Genomic DNA, 17611 nt, shown 5'->3' with positions numbered 1-17611 from the left:
CTGGGAGGTGAGAGACTCTCTGGACTCAAAGAGAAGGTCCTTAGATGAAATACCCTACATTGGGGAGATGGAACTTGTAGAGCCCACCTTTAGCAGACAGACAGGGAATCAAGTGAAGGATGGAGTTGTCATTCTACAGTCAAACCTCTGACCCATAATTGCTCCTGTTTGAAAGGACTGCAGGGATGGAAAAGAAGAGAAGCCTGAGAAAAAGAAGGTCCAGCAACAGGTCCAAAGTGGGATCTAGCTCAAGGGGAGGTCCCAAGACCTGACACTATTATGGAGGCTAAGGAGCACTCACCAAAAGGGTCTTGGGTAAGAGCATGACTACACTTCAGAAGACCCAACAAGCAGCTGAAAGTGTCAGATGCAGATATTTGCACCCAACCAATGGACAGAAACAACTGACTCCTCTGGTTGAATTAAGGAAAAGCTGGAAGAAGGAAAAGCTGAGGAGGAGGGTGACCCTGTAGGAGGACCAGCAGTCTCAATTAAACTGGACCCCTGAGATCTCTCAGACACTGGATCACTAACCAGGCAGCATATACCAGATTATGTGAGGTCCCCAACACATATAAAGCAGAGGACTTCCAGGTCTGGGTTTAGTCAGATAAGATGCAGTTAACCTTAAAGAGATTGGAGGCCCCAGGGAGTTTAGAAATCTGGTGGGGAGGAGGGTAAGGAGTGGGGGGCAGCAACACTCTCATGGAGACAAAGGGCAAGGAGGTGGTATGGAATGTGGAACAGTTAGAGGGAAAACCAGGTGGAGAATAAAATCTGGAGTTTAAAATAAATAAATAAATAAACAAATAGCCTTTGTTTCTGAGAAAAAAAATCAGAGAAACAACACCCTTCACAATAGCCTCAAATAATATAAAATATCTTGGTGTAACTCTAACCAAGCACACAAAAGACAGGTATGAAAAGAACTTCATGTCTTTGAAGAAAGATACTTTAAAAAGATATAAAAAAAAAAAAAGATGGAAAGATCTTCCTGCACATGGATTGGTAGGGTTAAATTGTAAAAATGGCTATTTTCCCAACAGTAAATATACAGGATCAATGAAATTCCCATCAAAATTCTATCACAATTCTTTGCAGAGCTTGAAGGAACAATTTTCAACTTCAAATAGAAAAAAAACAAAAACCCAAGATAGCTAAAACAATCCTGTACAATAAAAGAACTTCTAGAGGTATCAAAATCTCTGACTTCAGGTTGTACTATAGATAAATAATGATAAAGACTGCATGGTGTTGGTATTGAAACAGACAGAATGATCAATGGAATTCAGTCAAAGACTCAGAAATAAACCCACAGACTTATGGATACTTGACTTTTGACAGAGAAACCAAAATCAAGCAATGGAGAAAAGAAAGAATCTTCAACAAATGGTACTAGTCTAGCTAGATGTCTGTAGAAGAATGCCAATAGAGCCATATTTATCACCCTGCACAAAATTCAAGTGGTTAAAGACCTCAAAATAATACCAGATGCACTAAATCTAATAGAAGAGAAAGTCTGAAATAGCTTTGAACCCATGGATTCAGACTATAACTTTTTTAATAGAACACCAATGGCTCAAGTTCTAAGATCAACAATTGAAATAGAGGCTACATGAAAATAAGAAGCTCTGTAAGGTAAATAGTCAATAGGACAAAACAGCAGGGAAAAGGTCTTCACGAACCCAATATTTCACAGAAGGTTAATATCCAAAATATATAAAGAACTCAAGAAGTTAGATACCAATACCCCAAATATCACAATTAAAATTGTTAATTTTAAATGGAGGTACCGTGTTAAACAGAGAATTCTCAATAGAGGAATCTTGAATGTTCAAGAAGCACTTAAAGAAGTGTTAAATGTCTTCAGTCATCAGGGAAATGCAAATCAAAACATCCTCAAGATTCCATCTTACACCCATCAAAATGGCTAAGATAAAAAACTGAAGAGACAGCACATGCTATTGAGGATCTAGAGAAATGTGAACATTATTCCATTGCTGCTGGGAGACCAAACTTGCATAGTCACTCTGGAATCTGACAGTTCCTCAGAAAATTGGAAATAGTTTTACCTGAAGACCCAGGTAGTAGCCTGAGTATATAGCCAAAAGATGCTTCACCATACAACAAGGACATATACTCCACTATGTTTAGAGAAGCTTTATTTATGATAGCCAGAAACTGAAAACAACACAGATGTCCCTCAACTGAAAAATGGATACAGATAATATGGTCCATTTATACAATGGAACTCAGATATTAAAACCAAGGGCATCATGAATATTGCAGACAAATGGATGAAACTAGAAAATATCGCCCTGAATGAGGTAACCCAGACCCATAAGGACATACATGATGTGTACTCACTTATAAGTGGATACTAACCATAAAATACAGGATACCCATGCTACAATCCACAAACCCAAAAAAGGTAAATAAGAAAGCTCAAGGGAGGGGGCTTGCATCTCACTTAGAAATAGGAATAAAATAGTTACAGGAGGCAGATAGAGGGAGAGACTGAGTGAGAGAGGGGATGGGAAAGGGATTTGGGGGAGGATTCAAGTATCAGTTGTGGGGACAGAACAGAGGGTCAGAGTATCAAAGGAAAATGAATGGAAATCTATGGCTAGTGATGGTTCGGGGAGGGGGGGCGATCTATAGGGCATGCCAAAGTCCTGGAATCAGGGAAGCTCCCAACATTCTATGTGGGTGACTTTAGCTGAGACTCCTAGCAGTGGGGATATGGAACTACCCTCTGTAGCCAGGCATGGCTCCCCAGTGGAGGGATGAGTTTACCATCACATTCACATGGTACTTGACCAAAAAGACTTGCAGGAACAAAGATGAGGCAGAGACTGAGAGAACTGACAATCAATAACTGGAACAATTTGAGACCCATTCCATCGACAAGCACCATTCCTAGGTACTATTAATGATACTCTAGTATACTTTCAGAAAGGAACCTAGAATAACTGTTCTCTTAGAGGCTCTACCTAGCAGCTGACTGAAACAGATGTAGAGACCCACAGCCAAGCATTTGACAAAAGTTCAGGGTATCTTATGGAAGAGTTGAGAGAAGGACTGAGGGGTTTGGAGGGTATGGGAACCCCATAGGAAGACCAACAGAATCAACTAACGTGGTACCTTGAAGGCTCTTAGAGAGACTGTACACCCAACTAAAGCATACATGTGGAACAGACCTAGGACCCCACATATATGGAGCATATATGGAGATCATTCTTCATACAGGTCCCCCAACAACTGAATCGGCTCTCTCCCTGAATCTTTTGCCGGACTATGGGGCCTCTTCTCCTAACTGGGTTGCCTTGTCTGGCCTCAGTGGGACAGGATGCACCTAGCCTTTCAGAGACTTGATGTGCCAGGGTAGGGGAATACCTGGGGAGGACCTTCACCATTTCAGAAGAGAACCAGAGGAGAATGTGGGGATGAACTGTGTGAGAGGAGACACAGAAAAGGTGGGCCAATGATAGGAATATAAAGTGAAGAAATGAATAAATTTATGAGAAAAATAAGTAAGCTAAAAAAAGTGAATACATGTCTATATCCCTAAAGACGGAAGCAATTTGCAATTGTAAGCAGCTACAAATTAAAAAATTGTTTTCTTTAAAATAGTCTCTCCATGAAAATGGCCCACTCTTAAGGGCAAGACCCCCAGAAAGCAGACAGAGAACACAAAATGAACTCTGATATATTTTGAGGGTCTTGTCTCATACTATTTATTCAAGGCATTTATTTAATATTTATTTTTTAGTTTACCATTTATTTATTCTTTTTTGTTTTTTTGTTTGTTTGTTTTGAGATGTTTAATAAAGTGGCTTTGTGAAGTGACAGGAATATCACCTGGCTGCGATGGAGGGTTAGGAGGAGGACAGGAGTGAGGAGAGAGTGAGGGATGGGGCTTACTGGCTGCTAGGATCCGTCCCTTTCATGCCATCCAGGAGGGCTGGTAGTGAAGAAGGGCAGAGAGGTAAGGAGAGGACCAGAAGAGTCCCAGACAATGGAGAGGAGCAAGAATTGCCAGTCCTAATGATTACTGTATCCTGAGTGCCTGCTGGATGCTCTTTGCCGGATCCCTTGCAGCATACAGAGCTGTGTGCAGCATACAGGCCATGATGTGACTTCAGCTCTTCCCTCTCTGCTCTTGGCTCCACGCACCAAATTCACTCAGCTAGGACTCAAATAAATAGCGATTTCTATTTTGTTTTTTTGGTTTTTTGATAGAAGGTCTCTCTGTCTAAATAGTCTCTCTATCTAAATAGCCTAAGATAGTCTGGCTTTATAGAACAGGGTGACCTCAAATTCACAGAGATCCAGCCACTTTTCCCTCTGCATGCTGAGATTGAAGGTGTACACCACCATGCACTGGTTCAAATGTCACTTTCACTCTGATCACCCTATTGAAAAAGAAGCCCCTTTCTCCTCAGCAGTGTGGATCACATTCCCTTGTTCTGCGATCTTCATTAACAAAGCCCTTCTGAAATTATTTGCTTTCTTATTATGTTTTTATGCACACTGTCATCAAAATAAAAGTTCCCAAAAGCTGGGCAGTGGTGGTGTACGTCTTTAATCCCAGCACTTGGGAAGCAGAGGCAGGAGGATTTCTGAGTTTGAGGCCAGCCTGGTCTACAGAGTGAGTTCCAGGACAGCCAGGGCTACACAGAGAAACCCTGTCTTGGAAAAAAAAAAAAAAAGCAGAGAAAAAAAAAAAGTTCCCAAAAGGCAGAGGCGGTGGTCACCTACTGTACATTGCTAGCTCCTGTGTCACATAATAAAGATTACTTAGCATTTACTTCCACAAAGCTCAGAGAGACAAAGGGTCTTGTCCAAGGTCACACAGGTAGGAAATGATAGAGCCAGGTGAGAGCCAGGTAAGAGAAAACAAGCTTTTCTGGTAGTCTGAATGCATAGCCTGTAATAAAACAGGAAGACTTTATATTTTAATATTTAAACTTATTTATAATTATAATTATAATTAGATAGTGGAAATGATCAGAGAAACTTTCAGAAGTACAGATACATACTATAATTCCAGTATATAAGAAATCAATAAAATAAATAAAATAAATCAATAAAATAAATAAAATAAAATCACTAAAATAAATAAAATAAATATATAAAAGAACTAAATTTTAGTATTTTCCAGACTTATTGACACAAAGGATGGCTTTATTTCTTATTTGATCCTTTAATCATGATAGTCCTAAGTACATTAAATGAATGTTTTGTTTTATATTACAGTCATTTTCCACTAAATTAAAAAATCAATACATCTTTGTGCAACTTCCAAGTTTACAGACTACATTTGAGGTTATCCATAGGGCAGTCAGCCAGGGACTATACACAATAATTACCAGCTACATTCTTCAATAAAATCCAAATCTACAATGTCCCATCACACATGTGCCAGTGGGTGAGCTGAAAGGATATGGCAATAATTCATTTCATAACTAAGTATTGCGATGTCACCCTTCATATTATCACCAAAATATGTATCATAATAACAAATTGAAACACAGAGGACTATTATTGAAAAAAGGGGGGACAGTGAATCATGTCAATTGTGCATACCCTGTGATGATATCTTAGTACATCAAAGGCACATTCCCTTCTTTCTTCCTTCCAAAGAAAACCTTTAGAAGAAACTGAAGCTTGTTTCATCATGGATTTAACTGTTCCAGGAGTTTTCAATTAAAACAAAACATTGTAATTATATTACTTAGATTACCTGCCATACTAAATATCTATTAATATATTAATTAACATTTCAGTTCTCCATGATCATATTAGTTCAGACACTGATCATGCCAAGCAAATAGTAAAATTATGTAATAACATTGTCAAGTTTTATTTAAATTAACACAATGTTAAAACATGTAGGTTTGTGAAACATACTCTTCCTCTATATTTTCAATAATTCACATCAGAAGATATCATCTATAAACTACTATACGTAAAATTGCGAAGACTTTTCACCCAAGGTATAGAATTTTAAATAAATAACAAGATGGTTTCTGTAAATAGTCTGAATGACCTATTAATATACTTCTCTTATATAAATATAAGTATAAAACAAACATACTGTAGAATTTATAAATATATGTATTCATGTATGTGTGTGTTTGAGAAGGAGAGAGAGAGATACAGACACAGATGCAGATGCAGATACAGACACAGACATGGTGACAAGATAGAGACAGACCTGGGAACAACTTGATGAGTTTGTGTTATGGAGGAACACGTGGTGGTCAGAGGACAACTCCTGAATCAATTCATGCCATCCATCTTGTTATTGTATGGTGTTTTTTGTTTGTTTGTTTGTTTGTTTGTTTGTTTCTACTGCTCTATATGTTTACTAGCTGGATAGCAAGCCTCAAGGTGACTGTCTTATATCTTCCTCCTATTTCCTCATAGTTATTCTGGGTTTATACATGCCACCACCACCCTACCTAAATAAAGGTTTGTAGAATTTAATCATGTCCTTAGTTTTGTACAGAAAATGCTTTAATCCAGAGAGCCATACTGTGGAGTCAGAGTTTCTTTTCATTTTTAATCTTTTTTTTTAAGATTTATTTATTTATTGTTATATATAAGTACACTGTAGCTGTCTTCAGACGCACCAGAAGAGGGCATCAGATTTCATTAGAGATGGTTGTAAGCCACCATGTGGTTGCTGGGATTTGAACTAGTAATTGTCTTGCAACAAGATGTTTGCTGAAGCAGACATGTGGTGTTTCTCTGGAAGTTGCCTGTTAAAAGGGCAGGCGAGTTTTTGCTGGAATGAATACTTGAGAGGCTCGTGATGTTTGGAAAGTGTTTAAGTATAACCCAACAGACAGTGGACTATGCTTTTGCTTTTACATTGTTTCTTCTGGCTTTCTTAGCTGTTTTACGTTTGTCGTGACCTTGTAGATAAAAACACATCAAAGAACTTCTGGTGGCATTTTGACTGCTTCCTACAAATTCTGAGGACTCATGCTGATAGGCAGAGCCTCCTGGTTTCTGGTTTCTTCTGGATCAAGTAACCGCTACTCGTTCATGTCTCCTGTTTGCAGACTGGACTGGAATACTTCAGGTTTAGTGTTTGCCAAGTGGAGGACTGTTGACAATGAACTTTGGATTGCCCCCAAAACTATTTCTAAACAGATCCACAACCCTTGTTCCCTTTCTTTTCTTTTCCTTTCTTTTCCCCTAGCTGGCAGGTGGTGGATTAGGACAGGTTGCAATATTAAAGAACCATAATTAAAGTGGGAGGAACTTGGGAGGGAAAGAAATTGGGGGGAGATGGGAAGAATCAAGTATGGGAGGAAATGGAGGAGATGTGCAGAGGCTCAGGAAATTAAACAGAGGTGTGTAGCAATGGGGGATGAGGAACTGGGGGTAGCAACCAGAAAGTCCCAGATCCCAGGAAAGCAAGGGCCTCTTAGGACGCCATGGGACAACATTAGCTGAAATACTCCCACAAAGCAGAGGGAGAACCTCGAGACCATATCCAGAGGTTAGGCTTATCCTCTACCCCGTTGAGGAAGGGGCCAGCCACCCATCTCTAAAACTTTAACCCAGAATTGCTCCTGTCTAAAGGAAATACAGTGGAGCAGAGATTGAAGGGAAAGATCATCCAAAGACTGTCCCACCTGGGGATCCATCCCACATACAGACACCAAACCCAGACACTATTGCTGATACCAAGAAGTGCTGGCTGACAGGATTCTGATACAGCTGTCTCCTGAGGGGCTCTGCCAGATCCTGACCAATACAGATGTGGAGGCACATAGCCAAGCATAGGACTGAGCACATGGACCCCAGTGGAGGACTTAGGGGAAGGATTGAAGGAGCTGAAGGGGCCTTATCTGGCATCAGTGGGAGGGGAGGTCTTTGGTACTGTGAAACCTTGAAGCCCTAGTGTAGAGGAATGCCAGGGCAGCGTGGCAGTAGTGGGTTTGTGGGTAGGGGAGCACCCTCATAGAAGCAGGGTCAGGGGGAATGGGATAGGGCTTTGCAGAGGGGAAACAGGGAAAGGGGATAACATTTGAAATGTAAATAAATAAAATATACAATTTAAAAGAAAAAGAAGAAAAACCTATAATCCTGCCTATCCAACAAAGACTCTTATATATAATGCTTACTATATACATATGTGAAGAATACCAGGTTATTCACAGAACAGAGGAGTTGAGGTTGATAGGGATTGCTGAACTATGGGCTTAGAATCTCAATCACACAGATGTGATTATGGACCTGACTCATTCTCAGACTATATGACTTAGAAACATAACTTAGTCATTCCTTATTCTCAGCAGTCTAAAGCAAAGCCAATGATTATAAATATTTTATTTAGTTATTGTGGGAAGTGCTCTGTGAACTGCACAAACATTTCTAAGATGTCTGAGTACAAAAGAACTCTTGCTGTTTTATTTTTGTTGTTGTTGTAATTAGTGATGACTGTACCCTCTGTTATTGCATTGTTCATTGTTATTATTACTGTACTGTGTCTTCTTTTTCATAAAAGTAAACAGCTTCAGCCAGGAGAAGCATTATACTTAGTATAAGAATAGAAGAATTGAGCTCAGAGCCATTGGAAAAGTTGCTTGATGACTCAAGTTGAAAAATGTCAGATTCTAGTGTAAAATCCAAGTGTTTGGCTTTGCTTTCTTGTCTGTTTATTTTGTTTTGCATTTTTTATTCTTTTGTTTTTGGGTCTTCTTTTTTTTTTTTTCATTTGTTGCTTCTTTCATTGTCAATGAATGAACAACTTTGTAGTGAATCAGGCTTTGAATGTATAGAGTACCATGTTGGCTATTTCAGAAGTTAAAACAAAACACACTGTTGGAGAACCACTCACTGCTCTCTGGATTGCGAACCATAATTGCTCATTTTTCACCCACATTTTTGCACAATCTCTCTCCATTTTGTTGATTTCTGGAAACGGCTTATCACTGATCATTAGCCTCTGAAGGCATGAAAAGTTTTGTCTTCAAATCATATCATTACTCTTTTAGTTAGTATACACTGACTGCATCTTCTCTGATCTACAACTATTTTAATATCTCAATGTTTAGAAAGCAGGGACTTTCTAATACATTTAAGTACTTTATAGAGAACTAAAAACCACATACTGTAAAACTTTGAAATTAATAGTTTTTGAAACAATGCAAATACAAACTAATAGACTGAAATATATTTGCAAAACCTAACAAGTTTTATTTATTTCTTTATTTTTAAATGCCCTTAATTATTTATGAATAGAAAAAAATCTTTAAACTTACAATTTAAAAGGAAAGGTGACTTTCACTGAGTATTTTATTATATACTTGACTATATCAGCAATAGCTACTTAAGCAAAATGAGTACGCATCTATGTACTTACTAATGTGACATCTATACATATATGTGTATATATATGCTAATGGATGCAAAGTTGATATTTTTGTTTTATTATTCAGAGCCATACTATAAAATTGGCGTGAGCCTGTAATATCATTTTGAACTGCATTTCTTCCTATTCCAGCCAAAGCCATGTAATTTGAGTTGTATCTCTGGCTTACATTATCTTAAGTAACTGATGGAAATCATTATGATTTATTATATGCAAAGCATGGGTACAAGATCATAATGTGCCATATTGCTTTGGTTATAGTGAATTTATACAATCATTTTTCAAATACAGTGTATGTTCATCCTACAAGTATAAATTTTCGAGGTTTTAAATCAAAGGCTGATTTAATACTTGGTATCATATAATGAGTACAATTTTTACCCTTCTCAAAACTAAAGAAGGGCCTATAAATATATTTTCATAAACTATCATTACATATGTAAAACTATGAAATAGTCTAGTTATTTTAAAAATTTGGAAGTATGAATTTGGAGACAATTCACCTGCCTGTCTTCATGATGGTTATTAAACCCAGAGTAATTTATTTATTTATTATTTATTTGTTTATTTGTTTTTCAAAACAGGGTTTCTCTGGATAGCTGTCCTGGAACTCACTCTGTAGACCAGGCTGGCCTCAAACTCAGAAATTTGCCTGCCTCTGCCTCCTAAGTGCTGGGATTAAAGGTGTTTGCCACCACTGCTCGGCTCAGAGTAATTTTCAAAATAGACAAGCATTCTACAAATTGAATACTTACTCTACCCTATAAACTCTATACTGTCTTATGCTAGCTTAAAAACTGTTTAGTTAGAAGTAGGAAGATTGCAAAAAATAAAAAACACACTTTCAATCCTAGTTCACGTTTGGAAATTTAATGGTGGATGAATTTAAGAGGACACTTTCCTATTGCTTGCTGTGTTTCACAGCAAAACCTCCAGTTTTTAAGTAGTTAAGTGTAAGGGAAAAATCTCTAATCATATACATTAATAGACATGGAAATGAAATTATAAACTCTATAATGATATGAAATCCTTTTGCCCAAGTATAGAATCACCTTGAGTTCCTGAAATTAATCATTCTATGAATTGGAAGCACAAGTTTTGAATATAGGTCCCACCTATAATGCTTTATGTGGTTGAATCCAGCTATTAAAATACCAATATCTTTACAATGTTGACTACTTAATCACAAAGAATCTTCAGGGTAGAGGAATTTTAATCCAGCAAAATGGCTGCTCTTGCAAGGGATCTCAAAAGCTTTCTAAGTCTGTGGGATACATCTGGAATGACTCACCTTTAATCCCTCTTGTTGGAGCACAAAGGTGACTTAATTGAGCAGTTCACAGAGAAAGAGAGAGAGAGAGAAAGAGAGAGAGGGAGAGAAAGAGAGAGAGAGAGAGAGAGAGAGAGAGAGAAAGAGAGAGAAAGAGAGAGGAGACAGTTTTACAAGCCCTGATTAAGAGAAATAGGTTGCAGAGAGAACAAACTAGACAGAACAAGACAGAGAACAAAAGACTAGAACAGATTGCCAGAGTTTGAGGTTTGAGGCAAAGCAGAGCAATTTCAGTGAGAATTTGAGAGAAAGCATAATGAATCAGTAATCTGTGAGAGGGGGGTTAAGACAGAACAGTTTAGTGGAACCAACGGTTTGGAGTTCAGAAAGAAGAAAGAGCTAGAAAGAGTGAACTATTTTGGTAAACTTCCAAAGATGGCAATTGAATCTGGGAAATAAAACTTACATTTACACTTCAAATATCAGAAAGTCAGAATATCTTTAGTATTACAACAGTATGTTAAGCTTGATCCTTGCTAATTGGGAAAAGAAAGTGAAACTTTTAACAATTTGAACAAAACTTTTCTTCTTAAAAGTTAAATCAGTGTTACTTTTGTAGATATGCTTGCTTCCTCCATCTTACTGAAAGGCAGACAATGAGCAAACACTAGAAACATCCCTAGGATGAACTCTAGACACAATGAACAGTTTATTCTGAATTTTAAGGAGGGATCTTGAGCCTTTCTAGTCTCACACAATCCAAACCTCTTGCGTATCAATTGCCAGTCTGTCTACTGTAGAACCATTTCAGTCAGAAACAACTTTGTGTGAAATTCCATTTTTTAATACTTCAAGATTTCCTGGAATATTACTTCAGGTTTCAGAGATGTTTTTACACTTGCTAAGCAGAAGAATAAAGTTCTTTATAGCTACATCCCATTCATCAGTATAATATGCTCCTAGGAAGAAAAACACTATAACCAGATTGTCAATCTTGATATCATTTAGTAATTTAACAGTATTGAAACTGACTGAACTAGAGTCTACTTTTACTTTCCAAGCCAAGACCTTCCACAGACATGATCAGTAAACATGACATTTTCTTATACAATTGCCACTGCATAACTAACACCTACTTTCTCTCCTTTTTTTCCCCTAACATTTCCAAACTGTAATGAATTTTTTATTATCTCTCATTTAATTCCATGTAGGTTTATTCTTGCTGATAACATGATCTATTGTTCTCTGAGCCATGGTGAGATTGCCATTTCTTAAACCGGGAGCACTTATTGGAAATTAAACCTCTACTAATGTATTATAATTATTACTTGAGGGTAATTTGCTGTTCCAGCAGGGAGCCACAGCCAATGTGAGGCAACATTTCTACCAGGGAGCTGTTAATATTTCTTCTACGCTCAAATCCCACATAATGGATCTTGCCTAAGGCTGATTAATGATTTCAGACTCAGAACAGTGATTTGTAGCTAAATCAGTCCTCACTGGAAAAGATTCAGAGTTATTTCAGTCAATACTGTTAAATAAGTGTAAATGGTAACTCCAGTTAACACACATGTAATGTAGTAGGTAAGAAAATGCAGTAATAAAGGCAAGTAAATAATGATAATCCCCCTGCCCTCGCATTTCATTTACACTTACAGCGGATACCAGGAAGAGACACACTGCAGTGTCATCAAACCTACAGAATTACTTCAGTGAAACACATTTTTGTCTGCATTGAAAAAGCAATTTCCCAAACAAGTAAAAGCAAATTGAGCTAACTGTCTGAAATAAATCAGGACTTTTCTCTTCCTTCTTCAATTTACATCACCTTCCTGGCTAAGGATGGAATTGTATGAATAACTCGGAATACAACTTGTACAGATCATCAGATCTCAAAAGGGAAAAGGGCTTAACTTAGAATGTCCTACAAGCATGCAGAGACACCCAACCTTGTATATGCTGCCTAAACCCCAGAGATTTTGTCTGCTCCAACTCATATGAAGCAAGGATATTACAAGAGTAACCTTGAATTCACTTTGCCTTGAGATCTTCATGAGAGATGTAAAACCATCACTGCCCTACAGTCACTTAACTAAATTCTTTGTTAATGTAAAGTCAATATCAATAAAAGCACAGCTGTAAAACTGCAGTTAAGAATGAACTTATAGGGCCTTAAGCATCTTTAAAACGTGCATTTCACTTATCCAGTCTCCTACTGTCCCATTGATTTCTCACATTCTGATAGGCATTCTCTGTGTGAAAACTCCAGCTTTGACTAGAAAAATTAATTAATAAGCAGTATCCAAATAATAGTAAAAAACAAAGAAAAATATGTTAAATAAAACCTGAGAGACAAATTGTACTGATGATAAGCAATATCCTTAGAATAACTGGAGAAGAGTGAATGAGAACTGTTGATATTTTCAGTCTCACACAATCTCCAGCAAAACATAACACACAAGGACATTATATTTTCTTGTGTTCTCAAATGCCCATCAGAAAGTGAACTAGAGGAGTCTCTGTAAGGAGTGTAAGTCTTTGTGAAAAAAAAGTTTCTAAAGAAATTTCAATATTTCTAATATTCAAAAAAGTGTTATAGAAACAAGAGTTAGGCTTTTACAAAATATATCCAAGTTTTATTTCTATGCAAGACTCCATTGCCTGCAGAGATACACATGCTGTCAGTCAATCGATTTTATTCCTAATCAGGATCTATACACTAGAATATTTTAACCTTCAGTTGAATCAATAAAGGTTCTAAATAGAAAATATATGCCACTTTCTTTAATAGACTTCAGAAGTAAAATGTAAAGATAATTTTTTTCTTTAAAATTCTCTAAATATACTTTATTGTGGTTATTTGAAATCAACCTACTCGTATTCAAAGACCCTCAGCTTTGTCTTATATATAAAGCTTTTATGAGTATGATTCACTCACTGGACCCTTCACTTATTAACATATTTTGGCTAGTTTAATGTAAATTTGGCACAATCTATAGTCATCTGATAGGAAGGAACTTCAAGTGAGAATATACTTCTGTGTGAAAGAGCTGTAGGCAATTCTGTTATAGAGTGTCTTGTTAATTAGTGTTTGATATGTGAGTTCCCAGCACATTCAGAATGGTGCTACCCTGAGTTGTTCATTCTAGGTGATATAAGAAATAAAGCTGAATGAGCCATAAGGAACAAGCTCTTATGCACCATTCCTCCGCGGTGTCTGTATTGGCTCCTACATTCATATTTCATGTAAGCTAGAGTTCCAGCTTTGGCTTCCTTCAGTGAAATATGGCACAGAATATGTATGCCAAATAAACCCTTTCCTCCACTCACTGATTTTGATCACACTGTTTAATCAGAGCAATAGCAAACCTGACTATGATACAAGTACAATTATTCAATTTTGACATACTCAAACTTAGGGAACCGTTTCTACAGTCTAATTTTAGAACTTGACATCATCCTGACTCATACCTATACTTCTAAGAAACAAAATCTCTTTCACCCAGGACTAGACAATCTTTACTGTAATTTTGTCACTTGTTTTGACAACTTTAACTACTCTGAACATCTCATAAACACAGAATCGCAAAACATGTAGTCTTTTGTGAGCAGTTCTTTCATTTGACATGGCTTTAAGAGATATTTATTCTAACACATGTATAGATGGTTCATTCATTTTTATTGGTAAATAATGATTCAATTTTATGTATATAACACAATATGTCCAGCTGTTCATCACTTAGAATACAATGAGTTTGGGTTCCATCTTTTTCAATCATGAATTTATTTTTTTTATGAACATATTGAGGGGTTTTGAAAATTCTTGGACCAGGAAGTGGCAATATTCGGACGTGTAGCCTTATAAGAGGAACTGTGTTACTGTTGGGGACTTTAAGACCCTCTTCCTGTCTGGCCGGAAGTCTGCTTAAGAGTCTTTAAGTCTGCTCTTAGCCTCTTTTGAATGAAGATGTATTGAATAATGTAGCATTTTTTTCAAAAGATGTAGTGTGTGTGTGTGTGTGTGTGTGTGTGTGTGTGTGTGTGTACAGATATTTTCAGAATTCTAAGGTATCATTTTCCTTCTGGAGCTACAAACAATTTTAGAGTTGTCCAATGTGAGTGAAGGAAACGGAACTCAGTTCTTTGGCGTGAGAAGTACATGTTCTTAAAGACTGAGCCATCTTTCAAGCACATAGCATAATAATATTCCCATGTACCATAAGCTTCCAACATACTACTATACTAATATACATGTATATGTTTTTCATTGCCTGGCTCATGGTAGTATATTTAACTAAAATTAAAAACTTAGGGCTGACAAGATGGCTCAGGTGATAAGAATGCTGGTTGTTTTTTCAGATAACTCTATTCCGATAGCATGCATTCCTATGATGGCCCACACCATCTGTAAACACAGGTACAAAGTATCCATCTACTTCTGGTTTCATGGTCTGGAAGCCTCACACCCTTTTCATATTTAGATAATATACATTGAAATTGCAGTCTTTTAAAGTGGGAAAGTTCATGAAAATTGTTCGTATATGGGAATTTATAGTTAGAATCCATGTTCTGCCTTTGCAAACTGCCAGCTATGAGACCTTGACTTGTCTCCTTTCCTCAACTTTAGCTTATTTAATTACACAAAATTAACATGGAGCTCTAAGTTGCTAATGTGAATTAAACCAGTGGTTTTCAGCCTGTTGGTCATGACTATCAGGAAACACATATTTCAGATAATCTTAGGAACTGAAATACTTCTCAGTAGCAAAAATACTGTTATGAAGAAGCAACAAGAACACATATATGGTTGTGGGGTCACTGCAACATAAGAAAATGTATTAAAGTGTCACAGCATTAAGAAGATTGAGAACCACTGAAATAAACAAAATGCTATGACTGGAAATGGTTTTATGATATAAAGCTCTAGATAAGAATATCATGCAATTACAAGCTAACGTCAACAAAAGACAAATGAATGTAGAATTTAAAAGTGAATAGTTGTTTTGAGGATAGGGAGAAAACTCAATCAATAAAACTTACCTTTTAATCATGAGAAACTGAGTTTGATCTCCAGAACTTGTGTCAAAAGCCAAGTGTGGTGGCACTTACAATACCAAAGAGGCAAAGGCAGGTACAAACATGGGCTCACTAGTTGCTTAGGCTAGTCTATCATGTAAATGTGAACTGTCTCATAAGGCAAGTATTTAGCACCTGAAGTATGACACTTGAGGCACTAGAGGTTTTCCTCTGGTTTCCAAAGAACATGAACATATATGAATATGTATACACACACACTCACACACACACACACAAATTCACACAAATAAGCACACACACACAAATATATACATGTACTCCTTCATTCGCAATATTGACCCCAAGTTTATTACAATGTAAAAAGAACTGTACTTTTTACCTATGTAGAATATTCCAATGAAGTGTGTCAAGGTAACAGTACAGGAAATGAAAAATATAGAATTATAATGTATATTCTACTATTCCTACAACTTTCAAATAAAATAATAGAAACTGATATGAGGTAGGAATCCTGCTCGGAAACATGAGTCCATGCGGTGCAGGTTTTTTAGACCCTTGATCAATAGATAGTGGATCCTGCTGTGATGGAACATTTATATTATCCTCCAGTCTCAGAACCACCAACACCATCTGGCAGCCTGGGTGTATTTTTCTCATCCTAACACGTCAGAGAAGAGTGTTAATTGTCTTGTTGCTGTCTAGAACAGCGAATGAAAGAAACACTTTCTTCTCTTCCTGCATGATAAAAAGAGAGTATCATAAATGATAGCCTGTCATATAACTTTATATAAATTGGTAAAGTACAGAGTAAACATTAATATCAAAGGGAGAAGGCCCTACATTGCTATTAGAAGCTCTTATTTTTAAAGTGGTTTTCACTTGGGCTGGAAAGGGGGAAGAACTGAACTGAGAATTCTACTCTTGAATTAATTAAAGGGAGGGTGTTTGAATAATAACAAAACTGTCAATTAATGTTTATTTACTTTTGAACAGGTGTTAAATGATTGATTTCGAAGTGGATTATTCATACTGCTTTGTAATTATTGCCGACAATCATTCACAGCCTAAACTAAAATGGGAAATGCTAACAAAGAGAGAAGCTTGTTTTTTTTTAAATGAGTTTTAAAAACTCATGAATGTATCAACACCATAGATTTGTTAGCGCATTCGAAACAGTGTGAGGCATACACATCTTACCCCTATCATATTTGTCATTAACTAAGGTTATTTGCCAAATGTCCTGACTAGACATTCATGTCTATGGAGATCCTGGTGTTTTTCCACTACAAAGAAACGCAGTATTTGGGTAAGGAGACATGTGGCTGGAAGCCCTGTTTTTAAGTGTTCTTATCTAGCAGCAGAAATGTGTGTGCAAACTATTATTGACCTTGGGGCAAAAATATTATTGTTAGGGCCCTATTTAAGAAAGCATAGAATCCCAGTCATCGTAAGGCAGAGACAGGTATCCATGAGTTTAAGTTCTGCTTGGCGAGGAGCAGGACATCTAGAGTTACACACAAATGCATTGCCTTGAAAATAAAAGTAATTAAAAGAAAGAAAGAAAAAAGAATACATGTTCTAAACATGGAATTGTCAATGTCATAATGGAATTTTGTCTTCAAAACAAAAGTTATTAAAAGTGGTATAGATTTTCTTTTATGAAGTAGAGATAAAATAAAAGGCTGTAACTAATAATTCAATCTTATTGTATTTTTTGTTTCTGCCAATAGTATGATTTTTAACAAAATAAGCTTGATGTTTCTGGAATAATAAAGATAGAAAAAGCAAATAAATTTTAAATAATAATCCCAATTTATTTCCAAACATTTAGTTTAATTTGAATACATACACACACACACTCACACACACACAGAGAGAGAGAGAGAGAGAGAGAGAGAGAGAGAGAGAGA

General features: G+C 36.7%; 1 protein-coding gene across 1 annotated transcript in view; it reads right to left on the bottom strand.

Annotated features, from left to right (window-relative positions):
* Cdh12 (cadherin 12) overlaps positions 1 to 17611 on the bottom strand; it is a 1081833-nt gene that overhangs the window by 903912 nt on the left and 160310 nt on the right. The gene's annotated exons all lie outside the window — the stretch shown is intronic.

Source organism: Mastomys coucha, unplaced genomic scaffold, assembly GCF_008632895.1.
Source record: "Mastomys coucha isolate ucsf_1 unplaced genomic scaffold, UCSF_Mcou_1 pScaffold8, whole genome shotgun sequence".
In the NCBI taxonomy this organism is placed as follows: domain Eukaryota; kingdom Metazoa; phylum Chordata; class Mammalia; order Rodentia; family Muridae; genus Mastomys; species Mastomys coucha.
Note: the sequence above shows the minus strand (reverse complement) of the source record. Positions and strands in the feature narration are given on the sequence as shown.